We start from the raw sequence: 18,301 nt of genomic DNA, 5'->3' as shown, positions 1-18,301 counted from the left end.
CATTTAAAGCCAGGTTAGGAAATCTGAAGCATGCTTTATTTGCTCACTGTTTTTATACATCCTCATTCAGGATCCCTCAACCCCAGCTAGAGGCACAGCACTGAGAAATCTTGCCCTAGGCTGGAAGTTTGGGCACTTGCTGCTTATCTCCTGTCAGCTTAAGCAGACAGTCTTTTATGCATTGAGAAGGCGGATCATAGGTCATCAATGTGCTCTGGTACTCAGAGTCATGGCTGACAAATGAATCAGCGCACAATGAGACAGCTGTTGGCAACAAGGAGCTAATTCTCCTCTTTTTGAAATGCCAGAGCATAGGGACAGAGGCACCAACCTCACAGAATCAACACATTGCAGAGCTGCTCCTGCAGGTTAGGCTGATTTCATGAGATTTCTTCTCCTCCCCACCAACTTGTTTGAACAACAGAGAATAAAAGAAAAGAAGGAATTATCCCCAAATGGGTAATCCTACATGCAATGAGACAGATAGAGTGGAAGTAGAGGGTTATGGAACTTAAAGGATCTTTATCTTCAACCCAGCTATGCCATTCATCTATCATTCACTTCAGTCAAACAACTGTGATGCATTTTTGCTTAACTTGTTGACAGTAAGTTCTTCAAGACATGATCTACCCTTGCCTCTATATTATATCAGGCAATGCAGCATGGATCTTGTTCACATTTCTGGACATTAGTAAGCAAGGAACAATACTACTTCCCTAATTAGACTAGTTAATGCATTTAAGAGTTATTTTTTTCAGAGCTGTCACGCTCACTGATTCCAGTCCCACCTGAAAATCTTTCCCTGGGCAGCCTGACTAGTGGCTGGCAAACCTGCCCGTGTCTGGGGTTGGAGCTCCATGATCTATAAGGTCTCTTCCAACCTAAGCCATTCTACCATTCTGTGATTCTATCATTTGAGTATTTAAAAGGGAAGGTGATAACACTGGTGAAGATATCCATTAAAATCATAACCTTGCAAAAAAACAGTAGTAGCAAAAAGCTCTTACTACTTTTTTAGTGAACAGAAACCAAACAAAGAGGTGTTACTTTGAGATGTGATTAAAGCATCTTCTTACCAATGGAAAAAGCAAGTGTAAGAGCAGGAAGCATCCAGAAACTTCTGAAATTAGGTATTCTGTGGAAAAAAACTTGGCTATATGCTAGACAGCATGCAACTAGTCTGCACCACATTGCATTTTGAATTGCATTAGTTGGTCTCCAAGGCAACTCATCTTGAATTCAGTAGGAATCCTTCCAGAGAAGTATTTACAAAGACATACTTAGCCATCAAGTCACTACTGAAAGCCTAGAAGTAAAGAGCAATACAATGTAGCTATAAAGGAGTAACATATACCAATTCTTATTCCAAATTGGAAGCAGGCCATAGTTAAAAATTACAAAGCTTCTGGATTACCTGAAGGTCAAAGGAGAAAACACTTGGATTTCTGGTCAGCTCTAGCAGACTGCTTTGCAACTGGTCTGCTCTAGCAGAAGCAAAGTGATGCAACAGACAGCAATCGTGATATGGGTCATCCTCATCTCAGCAATCATCATCTCAAGCAAACACATCCCTCTTATGCTCCAGACCTCCATTGTTATAATTGCCATCACCCAACCCAGAGTTTGGGTTTTCTGTGAATACACATCCATCTTGGTGATGCAGGAAAGAAGAGGATGGACGTGCATGCAGACCACAGGTTATTATTTAAACAACACCATCTGTCTATGTGTTATGCATGACTCATTCAGCAAAGTTATAAATTTCTGTTAAAAAGAGAGGGAAAAAATTCTATCATGGTTGTAAAGAAATAGCAAATGTTACCTACTTCCCAGGTTGCCTATCAAAATCTTCAAATGAGTCTGGGAGGTGTGACCAACCCATCTCACTTGCTCACATTCATGACATTGAAGCATCAGTTTTAAAAGTCAGTCCTAACAATTTGATGTCACCAGGTGTGTCACCACACGAGAAAGAAATTAAGCAGAACTGGGCTCCACTGAGAAGCTGGAACTGTGATGCAACGAAGAGCAAATGGAATCAAGTCTTGATGACAGTGCAAAGTTTTACCCTTACCGCTGTCTTTTGATGATAAAGAGTTTATAGGTTGGTTTGTTTAGCAGTAGGGATTAGCACATTAATTTAAGAACCGATATATTAATTTAGAGAAAGGAATCCATAAGAGATAGTTTCTCTGAAATACAAACAAATGTGCTAGATATTACACAACCTTGACACCCATGGCAACTTTCTGTCATCTTTTTTCAAGAAAAATAGCTATTGCTGTCTTGGGAAAGGACAAAAAGGACTTGGTTGGACTTCTTTTCCATTAAGCTCAATGGAGTAAGGAGTCAGGCTTTTACAAAACCAACTGCCTCCATCCAAACCATGAAATAAGTACACATAGCTGAAATACTCAGGAAAGTATTGTGTCTTAGTCACACAGAATGGTTGAAGTTGGAAGGGACCTCAGAAGACTGTGTAGTCAAGAATTCCTGCTCAAGGAGGGCCACCTAGAGCTCATTGCAGATGATTGTGTACAGGTGGGTTTTGTGTATCTCCACAGAAGGAGACCCCAAAACTTCTCTGGGCAACCTCAAACCGTCACAGTAAAGAAATGAAAGAAATCCACAAGGTTCAACAAGGCCAAGTGCAGGGTGCTGCATTTGGGTGGGGGCAATCCCAGGTGTTTATACAGACTGGGGGAGGATCTCCTGGAGAGCAGCCCTGTGGAGCTCTTGGGAGTTTTTCTGGTAGATGAGAAGCTGGACATGAGCCAGCAGTGTGCACTTGCAGCCCAGAAGGCCAACTGTGCTCTAGGCTGCATTAAAAAAGCAGTGGCCAGCAGGGAGAGGGAGGTGATTGTCCTCAGCTCTTGTGAGGCCCCATCTGCAGAACTGCGTCCAGTACAGGAAGGATGTGGAGCTCTTGGAGCAGGTCCAGAGGAGGGCACTAAGATGATCAGAGGGCTGGAGCACCTCTCCTATGAGGAAAGGTTGAGGGAACCAGGCTTGTTTAGCTTGGAGAAAAGAAGGCTCCTGGTAGACCTCATTGTGGCCTTCCAGTACTTGAAGGGAGCATATAAACAGGAGGGGGAACGGCTGTTTATGAGGGTGGACAGTGATAGGACAAGAAGGAATGGATTTAAACTGAGACAATGGAGATTTAGGTTAGATATTAGGAGGAAGTTTTTTGTACAGAGGGTGGTGATACACTGGAGCAGGTTGCCCAAGGAGGCTGCGGATGCCCCATCCCTGGAGGCATTCAAGGCCAGGCTGGATGTGGCTCTGGGCAGCCTGGTCTGGTGGTTGGCGACCCTGCACATAGCAGGGGGCTGAAGCTAAGTGATCATTGTGGTCCTTTTCAATCCAGGCCATTCTGTGATTCTGTGATGATTCTGTGTCAGATAAAATGTCTCAGACATACAGCCTTATGAACTCTTCTCCCAGTTTCTGCAAGGAAGCATTAAATAACAGAAGCCATTGTCTTATGGCATAAATAACCAAATTAAAGAAGGAACAGAAAGCTCCACAGGGAGAATGTGCCTTTCCAGCATAACTGCAAGGACATGGCACCTCCTGGGATGTGAGAGGAAAGAAAAAGAACTTTAAAAAACACATAACCCAGGGTAAAATTCTTACTAATTAAGACCAGAGGCATGCAGACTGAGACCCAGGTACTGAACACTTTCCTGGGTTTCAGAGCTACTTCCTTGGGAAAAAAATTTTAGGCAGGGTCTCTGCAAGCAGGAGGGGTAGTGATGAGCCAGCCTGCAGAGAGCAAACTGGCATTGCAGGATGGAGCTGAGGGATTCCCTTTCTATGCAGCTGACTTCGGAAAGGAAGGCTACACCTCGGAAACAGTTCTTGCAGCAGGTTGGTGTCACTTTGAGTCTCTTCTCCTCTGACATGATATCATTTGCCTCCTCCCCATGGAAGCTGCCGCAGGGATGTATCCCTGTTATCTTCACTCATCTCTTTCCCTTCACTACTTTCTCACAAGCTGTCTCTGTGTTTCAGACAGCCTGAAAGACTCAGGTGAGGCAGCCAAGTTCAATATTACAGGCTTTTAAGTGCATTCCACTACACTGCATGTTAATGCCACCATTAAATGGGAAAGGTAGTCATAGAAAATGACAAAAAAGTCGTAGTCATCGTGTGAAACCTGTTGTTACAGGTATTCTTTTTCACAGTGGCTATGAAAATGACAATCCTCTGGTGGAACTCCTCTGTAACTCAGTTTAAGTCACAGATCATAGAATCACGGAATGGTATATGTTGGAAGGCATCATAAATTAACTCCAACCCCCATGCCATGAACTTGCGGAGATTCCCCAGCAACTCTTCATTAGATTTCACCCCTCTGCTGATCCAATCAGCCAGGTCTGGATAACACCTCAGCTCATCTGGAGGCAAGATGATACCTCTTCTCCTAGATGGAGAACTTTAGGGTCATTCGAGATCTGACAAGGAGATCTTGCCAGGACCTTCAAATGTGAAGAGTGAAGCTGCAAGGGGTATTCTTTATTTGCCTGGGAAAGGAAGATCACTGCATGTACTGAAATTATAGCAGACCTCTCACCACCTACCGCATGATTCAGCTTCCTTAAAACCCCTAGACATGAGGGCAAATATCAAGCACTTTCAGAGTGCTAAAGATGTATGACTACTTTCTTTGTAGAAACTTGAGCTACCAAAAAATATTTCAATCTCTACTTGTACTGAGGGACAAAGACCCCTGCAGATACAGTGTCATGGGAAAGACATAGTCAGAGTGTAACAGCAGCTCATTTTACCATGTTTTGAAGTGAATGCTGCTTTTATGATCCACTAGTAATTCATCACCAAGTGCAACTCTGCTGACTGCTTTTTCAGCAGGCCAGATTCAGGTCACAGCTTTGCTTGTGGATACCTTCTCCAGACATCTATTAAGCAGCTTCCTTGAATTCTTTCTGTCATCTTCAGAGCACCAAGGGCTTTGACAAATTCAGCAGAGTTATCCTACAGTATTCTTCTCCTGCAGACCCTGAGAATCATCTCCAGATAAAAGAAGAGCTGCTTAGGGCAGGCACATTCAATTCATGGCCCAGCATGGCTGGCACTACTGCCATCCCCTGCCCCGCACTTTAATGGCAGCTCTGCCCTTCAGAGCAGCCCCAGGCATGCACCCATCACTCAGCAACAGCCAAACCATGGATGTGCTATTAATGCTCGGTTGACTGAAAGCAGGGCAGGGGGAGGGCAGTGCTGTGCAGTGCTGTGCAGTGCTGTGCAGTGCTGTGCAGTGCTGACTCAAGTGATGGCAAACAATTGCATGCATTTTGATACAATGGCTAAACACAGTCCTCTGAACAGCAGAGAATATGCAGCCACACTTTTCAGTTTGCTATAGGAATTTGAAAATAGGCTGGGCTCTTGGCAGAAGGAGCGGTCTCCTGTTAACTTCCCTGATGTCATATAGTGAGCTCAGCTCCTTCATCAGCAACTTCCCTCAGTGCCTCAGCAGCTTGACAGCAGAATGACCCCTGCAGAGAAATGTAGATCATCCCTGTGGATATCCCAAACAGACTCTGGGAGACTTTTGTATGTCTGAGCAAATCAGCACCAACAGCTGGTTTCCCTGGAGCTCCCTAACAACAAAGTACCTTAAGTTACAATTTAAATGAGATCATTTAAAATAAAAAAGTTTTAGAAAATAACTCTTACACTTGTAGATGAGCATGGTGACACAATACAATGGCTCATCTCACAGCTGCTTCTCCATCTGGTTTAACTTCAAGACAGCGCCTGTGTCCCTCCTCAAGTCTCATTAAATCCGTCGATGATTTCTACCATTCCTCAAAGCGGCAGCTCTCACTGTGGCCAAAGAAAGGCATTTGTAATAAAGACTGCTTGCCCTTCTCCTCATCTCATCATCAGGGATGGCTGTGTCCAGTGCCAAACCATTCTCAGTTTCTCACTATGGGCTAGACCATCAATTTTGCAGCTGGGACAGCATACACAGTAAGTATTGGCAGTATGGAGGGCTGTGACCAAGCTCTCATTTCCCATCAATGCTGATCAGCAGTACAGAATGAGCTACTCAGAAGATTTCTCTCTGCCTTACTGAAATACAGCATTTCAGCAACAAGCTAGAACTGCTTTTTCCCTTTTAAACAACAAGGGTGGTTTGTATTGTTACTGAATCTCAGATGGTGCTCCTGCAACAGGAGAAGAAGAGAAGGACCAGAGGATATTGCTACTCACGAGCACACAAACATATTTAGCCTGTATTTAGTCAGGTATATCCCACCTGAAGGCCCTGTAATTCAGATAACTGTCACTCAGAGTAAATAATTTTAGCTAAACTTAGCTCAATTCTAATAAAGCACAGACTTATCTTTAATTGTGAGTGTTGAAAACGAGAGTGTTATTCATGAATTTGCATTAAACCTAAGCTAAGTTGCTTAAGTGAGTTGCATCTGCATTATACATTTAAAACTGAAAAAAAAAAAAACCCCACAACTTTATATAATTGGATGAATCAGAATGCATTTGTTCCATATTTTGTAAAGATTCAGCCCTCTTTGTTCACATTCCTGAACAGAACAAAACAGCAGAGCTGAGTACATCTTCCTTCCCCTCAGCCTGGTTGCTACATTTTCCAATAACTGCTGGTCTGGCTGTTCATAAGGAACCTCTCCATCTTTCCAACTGGAAATATTTATTTCCAGGCTCAATTTTTATGAATCACTCTATTCAGATAGCAAAAAAACATCTGAATACACATGATCACATCTCCAACTCCTCTGGATTGGTGTTGATGTGTACTGGCTATTGACAGCTATTACATAGTCTTTCCATACAGTGAACTGAAGTTAGTTTACACATCTTAGAGTTCTTAACACAATTGTTTAAAATACTGTAACTATTTTAAAATTTTCAAGACAAAGAAAACAAGTTCACACAGTTCTTCTAGTTTTATATAGGGAGGAATATATCAGAAAGACACTGAAGGAGGTGTATTTATATTGGCAAGAAAATAGACATGCGTGAATGACAACAATATACACAGAAAACAACATACATTGTCTCAGAAGCACAGAAGTAATGCTCCTGCTCAAAACTGAAAGCACAGCAAGTTCCTACACCAGGTACCATAAGAAGAGGCTGCTCCACCCAGGGGAGTGATATAAAGGACTTGCAACTGAACTAGAAACCAAGCCAGGAGGCAGCATCTGCAATCTGAACACAAGGAGGAGAGCCTGAAGTCAGTGTGACAACAGAAGGGATGCATCAGAAATGACTTCCCTGGGATATCAGAAGTCAAAGTATTTGACCAAATGTCAAAGGGTGAATTCCTTGAGTGAAACTGGATAACAGTAGGGATGACAATTTACATCATAGAAATGGTTAGCAGATCAAGAACATGGTCCATGCACAGAGATAACGGCTCATCCCAAATTCTTACCATGGTAAACACCACAAGGATTCCCTAACTCAGATTCCCTAACTCGTTTTCTTTGGCTGTGCCCATATTTCATAGTTTCAGAACCCAGCTGCACCAAATTGCATCATCACTGCATAGCGATGTGAGGAAATAGCATTCATCCCCTAGTTCAAGGGAGAAGGATTAAAAATGCACTTAGATGTATGTGGCTTCTACACCAAAGCAGCATCTTCCCACCTCATCTTCTTTCTGTATTTCCCTTGTTTATGATAATAACATGCACAAACTTGATTCCTGCCCTTGTCAGACAGTGTCCTGCTCCCACATCACACACTCAGATCATTCTGCTCCCTGAAGCATGGGCTTCTTCAGTCCCCACCACCACTCCTACTCACTGGTCACCACTGGCTCTGAATGCTGCCACTGGTCTATCTACACCAAAGAAACACTTGACTGATACATTCATCAAGTAAGTCTCAGTATGCTGGACATGACTGGAAAGGTACACCATACTTGGGGGTGGGGAGAATTGTGGCTAGCTTTGTAGTTGATTTTAAGTCTCCTGGAACACATTCAAGAAGAAAAAATTTTAGTGAGGAGCTTTACTCTGCACTTGGCTCAAGGTGGAAAATTCCCACAAATCAAGCACAAATCTTCACAATGACTTCTATTTAAAGTCAAAAGTTTTCAATACACACCTACTTAATACATAAGTCACATCTCTCTATTACATATTCAGAAGATTACGCAAGTACAATGTTACATAAACATATTCGCATCTTCTGCGCTTGTGTGGGGGTCTTTGGTGATATTCAGAGGTCATTTTGGGAGGTGTCTAACTACTCACTTTACCCACATTTGGGCACAGGTTTTATAAGGACTCGTAGTCTCTTCTTGGTTGGATTCTATCTTGGGTTTGTGCCCCTATCTCAGTGATATCTGTTCCTATTGTTCTTATCTGTGAAGTCTTGAAGTCATGAAGAGGGACATCTGGCATGTTTTCATAAATTAGCAGGACATCTGGAACTTGAAGCAGAACTTTAGCTTCAAGCAAATACCTCAACCAGATAAATATAATCAAATAATTAGTTGCTTGGAAGGAGAGTCTTTCTTGAGAGAAACACAATCAGGGTATGAATGGACTTTTAAAATGGTGCACAAAAATTTCACCTTTGTTCCCCCTAATCAAGCCTTGCAGGATGGGGACTTCTCCTTGCAGGAGCTTCCCATGAGCAACCAAATGGGAGAGTGAGGGAACAACACAGACTCCATGAGCATATTCCCTGGTCTGAGTGCACTTTGCCAGTAGGATGAGATTTGCCTGAGTGAGGAGAATTGATATACGCATAACACTTCCTGGCATTATGTATTTTCGGACCATTTGTGAAAACTCTTTTTGTATGTAGTATGAACACTGCATTTGAAACATTAATTTGATAGACTAGTTGCTGAATATACAGGGATTTGATAAAAAACATACAGAAGTACAATGAGAGCAGAAAAGCTTCATGATGAATGGCTCTGGATCTCAAAGTTCAGACAAACGGCCTTGTTAAGTCAGCTTCCAAATGCATACCTTTATTATTAATGCATCTAGCAAAAATAACACAGCAAGTTTTGTTCTCAGAACAAATTCAAATTTCTCTAGATGAAATCACTAGTGGTTTGGGACTATAGTGATGACAAGAAAATGTATTAAATTTTTCTGTTAACCAATTAGTATCAGTTTTCTGAACTTTCCTCAACTTGCTATTTTATAAAGTGGGAAGCAGAAACATTAAGTAGGGAGGAAAAAAAGTTGGAAATGGTATATAAAGGACAGCTTCCCCTACCTTGATAACAGATTACAAACCAACAAGGGGAGAAGAAGGGTAGTAAAGCCTTGAACATTCTTGATTTTCTTTCTGCTAGCTGCTTAGCTAGCACGGAACTAGTGCACCTCAGCACTGAAATAATGAGCATGCAGGCTGCAAAAAGACCAAGAATAGAGTTATATTATCTGTGACTTTCCTGTTACCAATCTACTAAAATAAATAAATAAATAAATAAAAATTTAAAAAATAAAAAAAATTAAAAAAAAAATAAAAAAAAAAATAAAAAAGAAAGCATCCAGCAAGGGAGGATCTAATAGTCAGAGTTTAGTTTCAACCTTGTAGTTCCTCTCTCTTTTAGCTGAAAGCATTAAAATACCCACAAACTACTGAATCATTACTACAGATCAGCCCCATCTCTGTCACAGAAGGGGATCAGTAAACGTCTTAAACCAAGTACAAGAACAGCAGATGGAGTCCTAAGAAAACTGGGATGCGAAATCATACGCAGACTGAATGTCAGGAAAATCTTTCTGCCTGACAAATCCACCATTTTACAGAATGCCCTCCCTGTTACATGATGAGAGGCCCAAGAGTTAAGGGGACCACCTAAAATGTAGTCATGAAGAATACATAAAATACATGACTGACAACAACAAAGTCCTGAAGAAGAGATCATCACCATAGGCGTTGTTTCTGTTCTCACTGATTTTGCATTTGCCATCATGCTTTGAGAAGATAAGTGAACAGTAAGATCTGTTCCATCTATAACTTACATAATTCTGTATGTTTTCATAAGAGTTTTATAAATCTGATCTTGCAGGGAAATGGTACAGCAGAAAATGTCAGAATGCTGCAAGACAATTCTATAATGTGGGATTTAAACTTATTTTTCCCCTATGCAAAACTTCACTAGGTGACAACTGTGGCATTCTTTGTGTCAGCATAAAAAAATGATTTGACTACTCACAGCACATTCTCCAGGTCTGTGAAAGCCTTTGGGATTATGCTGGAGGAAAGATTTAGTTATGTTTCTATGGAAACCGTAACTGTTATATAAAATCTTGTTTAACAAGGAAGAGTGTGATAGTGTATCTCATTCAAGGTGAGCCACCTCCAAGATACCTCACTGATAAACTTCCAGTTGGGCCTGAAAGTGCAGTGGGACACCAGTGGGTTTCTCACACCTCTAACAGCAGTGAGAGGCAGCAGTAGTGCTGGATAACTGCTTAGCGTGTCACATAGCTCTTAGAATCTCACATGGAAAGAAGCAGTTATCCTGCTAGACTTGAAAATAAATTTCTCAGTAGGTAGATGATGTAGTAATGATTTCCTAAGTTCGTGTCTTTCTCACTTACTCTCTATTTTATCTGCACACAACTTTACTGTCTCTGTTGTGACCCTGAGGACAAACATGCTTATGATTTTTCATAAAGTACTGAAGTGCTCCCAGCTGTTTGTTTGCAAACACCTAGAGATAGAAGTAGTGTTTTCTTCACTTAGTTGCTACATTTTCTGATATGATAGTCTCTAAAATTAAGTGAGAACATAGCAGTAGCTGTTGCAGTGAAACACAAGCACCAGAGCTGAATTAATTTTCATGTTTTCTCCTCAGAAAGGTGTTCAAGTCAACTTTTGGAATATATTTCATTTTTTCCCACTGGTAGCACTGCCAGCTATGTTGTGGATTTCATTGCAATGTACTAGAAATAATAAAGCTGGCCACAGTTGATAATTAAAATTGTGGCAAAAGCTGAGAAAGAAAGCTGCTTTTTTAAGTTAATTCTGGTTATCTCACCAGAAAAAGTTCACTGACATGAAAAAAAAATCACCAGAGAGAGGAGAAATGATTGAAATACATTCTGTACACATTAGATTGGGGGGTTAATCTCTTAACTTCCTACTTAGGAAAAATCATAATATTTTTGGATAGCATGAAGACGCCCTGTCCTCTGGACTGTCAGTGACCAAAAGAACTTTTACAAAGCTAATGATGTACATTTTTGTCAATGCACTTCTAACTGATTCACAAAACAGACACAGAATTTGCTCCTTTTGAGAAGTAGCAAAAACTAAGAGGAAATCCCAGAACTATTCAGGTTCATAGAATCATAGAATCATAAAATCACAAGGTTGGAAACGACCTGCAAGATCATCTAGTCCAACCACCCTCCCATTCCTATTAGTACCACAAGCTACTAAACCATCTCTCGTAGCTCCTCATCCAGGCGCCTCTTGAACACTGCCAGGGATGGCGACTCCACCACCTCCCTGGGCAGCCATTCCAGTGCCTGACCACCCTTTGAGAGAAAAAGTTTCTCCTAATATCCAACCTAAACCTCCTCTGGTATAACTTCTGGCCGTTTCCTCGGGTCCTACTATTTGCCTGGGAGAAGAGGCCAGACCCTTTTGCACCACAACCTCCCTTCAGGAAGTTGTAGAGTGCAATGAGGTCTCCCCTGAGCCTCCTCTTCTCCAGACTGAACAATCCCAGCTCCCTCAGCAGCTCCTCATAAGACTTGTGCTCCAGACCCCTCACCAGTTTCGTTGCCCTTCTCTGGACACGCTCCAGGGCCTCAATGTCTTTCTTGTAGTGAGGGGCCCAAAACTGAACACAATACTCGAGGTGCGGCCTCACCAGTGCTGAGTACAGGGGGATGATCACCTCCCTGCTCCTGCTGGCCACACTATTTCTAATGCAGGCCAGGATGCCGTTGGCTCTCTTGGCCACCTGGGCACACTGTCGGCTCATGTTCAGCCGAGCATCAACCAGCACCCCCAGGTCCCTTTCCTCTTCACAGTCATCCAACCACTCATCCCCAAGTCTGTAACTCTGCATGGGGTTGTTGTGGCCAAAGTGCAGGACCCGACACTTGGCCTTGTTAAACCTCATCCCATTCACCTCAGCACAGCGATCCAGCTTATCTAGATCCCTCTGCAGGGCCTCCCTGCCCTCAGGCAGATCAACACCACCTCCCGACTTGGTGTCATCTGCAAACTTACTCAGGGTACACTCAATCCCTTCATCTAAGTCATCAATGAAGATATTAAACAGGATGGGCCCTAGCACTGGCTCCTGGGGACACCACTTGAAACGGGTCTCCAGCTAGACTTCACTCCATTGACCACCACCCGTTGAGCACGGCCCTCCAGCCAGTTCCTTATCCAACAGAGGGTAAAACTGTCCAAGCCATGGGCAGCCAGTTTCCGCAGAAGGATACTGTGTGAGACCATGTCAAAGGCTTTGCTGAAGTCTAGGTAGACTACATCAACAGCCTTTCCCTCATCTACCAGTTTGGTCACCCAGTCGTAGAAGGAGATGAGGTTGGTCAAACACGACCTGCCTTTCATGAACCCATGCTGGCTGGGCCTGATCCCATGGACGTCGCGCACGAACCGTGAGATCTCTCCCAGGAGGATTTGTTCCATGACCTTCCCTGGCACTGATGTCAGGCTGACAGGCCTGTAGTTCCCCGGATCCTCCTTACGGCCCTTCTTGTAGATGGGAGTCACATCAGCAAGCCTCCAATCCTCTGGAATCTCTCCAGTCAACCAGGAGCGTTGGTAGATAGCCGAGAGCGGCTTAGCAATCATCCCCGCCAACTCCCTCAGCACCCTAGGATGAAGCCCATCCGGTCCCATGAACTTGTGACTGTCCAGATGGAGGAGGAGCTCCCTAACGGTCTCCACCTCAATCTCTGGGGGGACATTCTGCATATCAGCCCAGATATCTGAAGATAACTGGTCTGACTATTAAAGGCAGATGTAAAGAAGGCAGATGGAAAGTGCAGGAAACATGCCACAAAACAGAAAGTCTCTAAGAAAGGTTCAACTTTATCCACTACAGCGAAAGATGTTTTCTATACATCTGGAGTTGCCACTTCGCTGCCAATTTTCTTTCTGAGCTGCCAGGTGAGACCTTCCCCAGGACCTCTTGTTCATCCAGTCTCCACAGCATTCACTGATCCAGGGGGTACCCTACATCTCCTTTTTCTGCCAGGACAACAGTTTCTAACTTCATTTCCCGTCTGTGGACTGCCAGGACTGTTTAATTTCTGCAGAGATGGAAAGAAAGCAGGCAGTTCCAAACTGTGCAAAAACATCTCAATCCAAGTCATAGTGTTTGAGCACAGTGCCACAGATACACAGTCCTGAATCGCAAGGCGTACCCAGAGGCTCAGTTCTGTGGGGGGAGATGAAAGCCAGAATTCAACCCTTCATGAATCCCATCATCTACAAGGCCCTGCTGTTTTTCTCTTCAGAGGCAACAGATTAATATTCTGTGCTGCTCACTTTCCGTAGCAACATTTCCACATATTTACACTCTGAAAATTCCAAGGCAGATGTTTTCAATTGTTTCCTCACTGATAATCATTTCAGTTAATTAGGGTTGGCTTTAAGGGCTGGTAAAGGTAACTATGACAGATTGAGCATGAGCTGCATGGTGCATATCTCAATCGTGTATAGCATCTACAATTATATGTAGCTAAATCATCTTCAGTTGTTTTCTTGCAAAACAACGTCTTGCAAAAACTAGAAACTTGATGTTCAGAACATCTTTGTGATTGAGGGATTGTCTGTCTATCCCGAAGGAATGATACAGCATAGGCACTCAGAAGCCATGAGCACAAGGTTTCTAAATGTCAAATTAGTAGAAGCCATCTCAAATCTTGGTTAAAATGAATACAACTTACAGCTACAGGTCCTGTTGTCTCACAGGAACTGGATGGCAGTTCTTTGGCAACATGCTCCTGGATCCTAGATGTGCCAGTGCACAACCTTTGAAAGTAATGCAGTTGTGGCTGCTCAGTTTTCAGTAATTCACATTTTCAGCCATATCAGTTCCAGCTGTTGCTTCAGTTGAAAGCATTAAATTTCTGTACCCTTAGGGTACAGGACATCTTGAACTAGTGCAGTAAATAGCAGAGATCTCTTTGCTCGAGCTGTCCCATTCCATCTTTTTTGTAGATGATTGATGTTACCCAATTGGACCATCAGAGGAGGCCTTGATGAAAGCATTCCATCAGTATTCAGATGACAAAAACTTACCATTTGATTTTTGAAGTTGCTGATAAATACAAGAGAAATTACATGAAGAGGAGGCAGTGGTCTGTTTTCCAAATATTTCTTGGAGCAGCTCTTATTTGGAGCGTATATTCACACACCAACATGATGCTGTATTACATCAGGCATAATAGGGAAGCATGAAAGGTTAGTTTAGCTGATGGTGTGAATAATTCTTTCCCCAGCACAACCTCAAAATTCAACTGAATGGTTCTTCTGCAGAGAAGAAGCAGATGTTCAGTGTCTTCCAGTTAGCCTACCCTCCTGAGAAGAAATATCAAATCTGAAGTTCAAATTGTTTGTTACCTACACATACACATACAGAAGACAGGCACCAGTTCTTGAACAAATCACTCAGAAGAAATGTAATTATTTCTTTCAAGTACTTCACTTGTACTTTCAAGTACTTCAAGTACTTCACAGCACTAATGGCGATTCCAAGAATTAGCTTTCTTAGAAACCAACACTTTCAAGGGAACAGAGAAACCCGTACCTCTTTCTCCAGACATAGCTGATCATTTGGGAAACTGTGCAGAAAACTTAGATTCACAAAGCATGCCTTTCTAAGATTGCAATTTACTTCCATGCTGATGAAAAGCATTTGAAACATTATCCTTTTGTGTTTGCTGATGTTGCTGTTCACGCAGTACCATAATACAGATTACATGATAATTTTTATTTGTCCCACTCACTCTGATGGAAGGGCACCAGAAGTTGCCTCTGTAAGTCTTCTGTGAAGTGCATGGAACTTTCACTGTCTTAGCCCAGTGCTCAGGAAGACAATGTAGGCAACAGTTTAGAATAGTTCAGTCAGAAGAGACCTTCAAAGATCAACCTTCTGACCACTTCATTAATAACCAAAAGCTGAAGTATGTCACAGATAGCATAATCCCAGTGCCTCTGGAATGAACACTGATAGGCTTGCAGCATCAATCACCTCTCTAGGTGTTCTGGTTTCAGATGGGACAGAGTTTATATTTCTTTTGTAGTATCTGGTATGATGCCATGTTTTGGTGTTTAGAGAAAAACTGTGTAGATAACATACTGATATCTTGGTTGTTCTTGAGCAGCACTGTGCAGAGCCAAGGACATCTCAGTTTTCAGCTTCTCACACAGACCTGGCAGCAAGGGAGCTGCAGACAGGGGGCACACGGAGATGGGAGGGTACAGAACCAGGACAGCAGACCCAAAGTGGCCAAAGGGATATTCCAGTGTGACACCATGTGGGAAAACTAGATAAACTGAGGGGAGTTAGATGGGCAGGCAGCCACTGCTGGGCATCAGTCAGCAGGTGGTGAGCAATTCTTTTGTGCATCACTTGTTTTGTAACCATACATGTGTATATTCTCATTACTATTATTTCTCTCTTTGTTTTCTTTCCTAATAAGTAGTTTTGTTTATCTCAGCTTAAAAGTTCTGCTTTTTTTTTTTCTTCCTAATTCTCTCTTCCATTCCATTGGCAGCAGGGGGAGTGGTGCTGCACCCTCACAGTAAAGAAATGTTTCCTAACATGCAGTCTGAACTCCCCGTGGCACAATTTTATGCTGTTCTCTTGTGTTTTATTATTGATTAATCCAACATCTATGTCATCACAACACATTGCAACTGTTGTTATTCTTATGTCCTCATATCGTACCTCACTAATTGTATTGGATAGTCAGTTTGCAAGCTGACACACTTTCCCTATCTCATAAGGAAATGGAAAGCAAACACTAGAAGCAAATTAAAGTATGTCCACTTGTAGTGTTTGGCAACACTGTAGTTTTGGAAATCATACTTGTGTGTCTTGAAAAAAAAAGGACAAGTCAGTCCCAAACTGCTACTAACACTGATAGCATCACAATCTAGTTTTCACTGAGTTTAGTTCAGCTTGCTAGAAAAAGGTTGCAAATTCGATTGCTGTTCTGTTTTTGGTTTTTTGTTGCTTTTATTTTGGGGTGGGTTTTTTTGTTTGTTTGTTTTTTGTTTGCTTTACTAAGTACTAGAGCTGAGGGATTTGAATGTTTATAAAAAGCTGAATATATGATAAATATGGGGTTTTTCAGCAAATCCCAAATGGAGACAGAAGTTACAAAATATTTCCTTGAAGTTATGAATCCCATTTATTTCAAATGCTTCTGGGCTGGTTTTGCAAAATGAGCATTCATCCAAAAAAAAATCATGTGCTTAAAATGTCTGCAGTCAGGTGCAGCACTGAAAGCAGTTAAAGGATTGCTGAATAAATACCGAGTTATAAAAAACATCTTAAAAATTTAAGAAATAAATCTCATCCTCAGATTAAAAAAATCAGAGCTATACAAGTTTTAACCAGAGGTTCAGACCTGGAAAGTTTGTTTTTCCCTTTCTCTTTCTCTTTTGTATTTCCTTTTCCTACTTCTTTTCCTTTTTCTATTTCTATTCCTTCTCCTTTTTCATTTGGGGTGCCTTTTTGCTTGTGTTTTGTAATTAAATAAAATGCATGAAAGGTTTCTTCTTGCATAACTGAGTCTTTGACAACCACTTCAATTGAAATAACTTTGAATGATGTAAGTGGAGATGCATTCATTTATTCCAGCTGTGCCTCAGGAAGGAGAAGATGAGACTCAACACCTTGTACTGTATTGACAGAGACAAGAGAAATGTGTTATTCCCTGCTAGCTGCTGCAAATGTGATCAAGCCTGAGTTCTGTATGGCTGACCTCTCCATTTATCACCCACCACTTGGAAAATTCCCGTGTTGTCAAAAATGGGAACTAGGAGGCAAAATGACACAAATATTGTGAAAAATTGCTGTGTGCTCCAAAGGCCAGCACTGGAAAACGCTGCAAAACATCAAATCTCCAATGAACATGCTGTGATGAATTAAACCAATATAATTCATACCCTCGCTTCCCTGAGCCAGATAAACTTTACTGATGTGGAGCACTGCAACCAGAAAGAGTACAGAGATAGACCAATGGGATACTCCACAGTAATCCCCTGATCTTTTATCAAAACTCTTTTAAACATAGCAAATATTAAGCTTGTTCAACTTTTTAGCCTGCTTTTACATTGCTCTTAAAAGAAAATGTGGTTGTTACTGTAGTATTTTTTATGCAGGTGACAAGAAGAAAATTCATCATGGACAAAGAGTTAAAACAGTGATGTTTGTTGCATATGTGCTAAGCATGGGAAGTGAACTGCAAGAAGAAACTTCCATCCATCAGCTCCACGCTGCTCCACATTGCTGTGCCCTCAGACACCATAGCCCAGCCCATCACCAGGAGCACAGCAGCACCATGCCCCTGCCTCGTCCAAAGTGCAGAAAGATCCATTGCTTTGTGGGAAGACAACAGGTACACTTTCTAAAAGATGCTCAGAGAGATGATCAATCTTCTTGAACTCTTGTCAGAGAGGTCTCATGGCTCAGACATGGGGCTTGATGATAAACTCCAGGCACAGTTTTTCCCAAAACCATTATGTGGCACAACAGCTCAAGATTCTAACTCCAAGCTTATCCAGCAAATTTGAACATAAAAAATGGACGAATGATGTTGAGTTTATTTTTATTGTTTATTCTCTCTAATTCTGTTTGGAGCATGAAGCCTGAGAGAAACAAACAAAAAAAACAAGGCCCACGATACTGAGTTTAACATTAACTGCTAGGCGAACAAGCAGAGCACACTCCAAAACAGAAACAAGAGCGGTTTAGGGAGCTACAACTCAGGCACATGACATTTACAAGAATGCACAGTGTAAGTACACTTTCTAACCATGTTCCCTAAGGCAAGATCTCAGTTATGACCTAAAAGACTACTAAAAAAATATGCATACAACTCTTGATGAAATTAAACTGCAAAAACAGCTGATACAAACTGAACAAAGGGCCAAGAGGGCCAATGGCATCCTGGGATGCATTAAAAAGAGCGTGGCCAACAGGTCGAGGGAGGTGATCCTCCCCCTCTACTCTGCCCTGGTGAGGCCTCATCTGGAGTACTGCGTCCAGTTCTGGGCTCCCCAGTACAAACAGGACAGGGATCTC

Source organism: Lagopus muta, chromosome 1, assembly GCF_023343835.1.
Source record: "Lagopus muta isolate bLagMut1 chromosome 1, bLagMut1 primary, whole genome shotgun sequence".
In the NCBI taxonomy this organism is placed as follows: domain Eukaryota; kingdom Metazoa; phylum Chordata; class Aves; order Galliformes; family Phasianidae; genus Lagopus; species Lagopus muta.
Note: the sequence above shows the minus strand (reverse complement) of the source record.